Genomic DNA, 3200 nt, shown 5'->3' with positions numbered 1-3200 from the left:
CGCACTTGCTTTAGCTAATTTATGACTTGCGGGGACGGGTGGTTCGGAAGTTAGAAGAGTTTTGAGCAAGAATAAGCCTAGTTGCTTCTTTAAGTTTCTTTAAAAAGGCCAAGTTTGACTTCGGTCAACATTTTGGGGAAACGGACCCGGAATCATGATTTGACAATTTCTGAGGGTCCGTGGGGAAATATGGGACCTGGGCGTATGCCCGGAATCGAATTCTGAGGTCCCTAGCCCGAGTAATGAATTTTTATATGAAATTGTTAAGTTTAAGTTTCTAAGATTTAAATAAACTAAGAAATTATTGTTTTCCTAGGTATCGGGTTCGAATTTCGATTCCGAAACTTGGTACAAGTCCGAAATATCAGCTAAGACTTACCTGTAAAATTTGGTGTCAATCCGAGTGGTTTAAGGGCGTTTTGACCCGTTAGGAGGAAATTTAGAACTTGAAGGTTCAATGATTTGAATCATTTGGTTTTGGGGTTGATTCCCTGATTTAGCGTTGTTTTAAGCGTTTCGAGGGCTCGAGTAGGTCCGCCTCGTGATTTCAGACTTGTCGGTATGTTCGGGCGGGGCTCGGAAACCCCGAGCGTCAAATGGTCGAGGTTCGAGTGAAGTTGAAAACTTAGGAAAAACCTTATCTGTTGCTTCTGTCATAACCGCTTCTGCGGCTCTTGGACCGCAGAAGCGAAACCGCAGAAGCGGTCGTTTTATCGCAGAAGCTGAAGGGGCCAGGCCCAGGGGAAACCGCAGGAGCGGACCCCTGACCGCAGAAGCGGTCCATCCGCCCAGGCCCAGAACCGCAGAAGCGGTGGGCTTTCCGCTTAAGCGGCCTCGCAGAAGCGAGGTTATGACCGCAGAAGCGGCCCAGGCCCCCTTGCCCATTTCCGCAAAAGCGGCTCATGTCCGCAGAAGCGGAACCCGCAGAAGCGGGATTCCTTCCGCAGAAGCGGAAATCACTGGGGGCAGAAGGGTTCATTAATACGAACCCAAACTCATTTCTTCCACATTACTCTCAACACTTAGGCGATTTTGGTGATTCCAAAGAGGAGGTTTCAACATAACATTGCAAGGTAAGTAATCCCCACTCATTTTTAGTTCAAATACATAAACATTAGGTAGATTTAACACTAAAAATTAGGTAAAATCAAGGGATTTGAGCTAGACCTAGGGTTTAATGGAAACTAAGGTTTTATCACATAATTTGCCATGTAGTGAACTAGAAATCATATATTTGTGATCCTTAGGTGATAGAGAACAACTTCCTTCGAAAAATCTCGGAATCCGGGCACGTGGGCCCGGGGTCGGAATTTAGGAAACTTGTGTTAATGGTTAGGAAATTGCTTAAATAGCTAGAATTCAACCTTGTAAGCCTTTATTTACTAGTTCTTACTTCGTTTGATTAGTTTGGGATTGTCCGGCTTCGAATTAAGGACTTGGGCTCGTTCTTGGACATTGGGGGTGCACTTTGGAGCGAGGTGAGTCTCCTTTCTAACCTTGTAAGAGGGAATTATCCCCATAGAATTTTAAATGAGTAATTGTTGCTAAATGCGGGGGCTACGTACGTACTAGGTGACGAGAGTCCGTGCGTAGCCATTATATGATAATTGTTCGGGTAGTTTAGGACCCACGTCATGTCTAATTGGGGAATATCTCTTATTTTAAATTGCCAATATGATCATTTTGATTTGCTAGAGACTTGAGGAAATGAAAGGTGAACGTATGAGTTTGTTGAGCCTTGGTAGGAATTCCCTTGTATGTAATTGAGCCTTATGTGCTTTTCTTGATATTTTCTTGATGATTATGGATCGGGCCGATCGCCTCGGTGATAATAGATGCATCTATGGTTCGTGTCGCTCGACCCTCGGCAGTGCACAATTTATTTTCTGTTGGAGCGGGCCGTCGACCTCGGCATGTTTGTGCATGATTTATATGCTTACATTTAGTTATGACATGATCACTCATTTGATATGAAAAAGGGAAAACTGGTAATTTAATTATGACAAGAACATGAATATGACTCTTCTATTAAACGTGTGTTATTGGAGATCCTTCATGCTGTATATCTCACTTTATTATATTATATTATCTTGACCTTAGTAAGTATCAAGTCGACCTCTCGTCTCTACTTCTTCGAGATTAGACGGGATACTTACTGAGTACATGTGGTTTATGTACTCATGCTACACTTCTGTACTTAATTGTACAGGATTTGAGGCAGGTGGATCTGGACATCATCCCGGTGCGCATCAGTGAGCACGCTTAGGGACTTCTACGGTGAGCTGCCTTCTCTCTCATGCCAATCCGTAGCCGAAGGAGTCCTTTCTTGTATTTTTGATTTCTGTCTATCCTGACTCAGACAGTAGGATAGTGTTTCATTCTTTTGTGTATATTCTACTGGTCACCCGTAGCTTGTGACACCAGGTCCTGGCACACACTGTAGTAGACATTCATTTTGGGGTTGTATCGCTATTTTAGCACTTTATGATCTTTACTAGTTTTATCTTTAAATTTGAAAATTCTAGTATCACTGTCTTTGGCTAAAGTAAAATGAGAACTTAATCACACATCCGCATTCGGCTGGCCTGACCATGGTGTTAGGCGCCATCATGACCTATTATGAAAAATGGGTCGTGACATATGTCATTTCCTTATGAGTTCTTCCGCTTAATATTTTAGGGCTATTTTGGTATATTAATATTGTTTTTATGCTTTTAGAATAATATAGTCTCTCCTTTTTCTAAATAAATTTGGACAATATAATACATTATCAAACTAAATTAGTAATAGGACATTATAATACGTTTTTAAATTAAATTAGTAATAGAAAATTTTAAGAAGTATATCCTAAAAGTAATAGGATTACATGACTAAAAATATTTAGTTGTATAATCTTTGATTGTATAATTGACCTATATTACATCATACATGCAAAAACATCACGTGCCATCTATATAACCTAACGGATGAAAAGAGATTCCGAAATTTAGGTCAATGAAAGGATTTTGATTGTTCGATTTTATATGAATTAGACATCCCGAAAGTAATTATACTAATAGGATTCCTAAAGTTAATCATGTAGGATTCCTAACGTATAATATTATGTCCTAAAACTAATAGGATTATAAGGCTAATATCTAGAATTCCGGTTGTGCCCTTTTATTATGAGTTATTATGCTTAATATTATAAGGTTATTTTT

Source organism: Nicotiana attenuata, unplaced genomic scaffold (genome assembly GCF_001879085.1).
Source record: "Nicotiana attenuata strain UT unplaced genomic scaffold, NIATTr2, whole genome shotgun sequence".
Lineage (NCBI taxonomy): Eukaryota > Viridiplantae > Streptophyta > Magnoliopsida > Solanales > Solanaceae > Nicotiana > Nicotiana attenuata.
Note: the sequence above shows the minus strand (reverse complement) of the source record.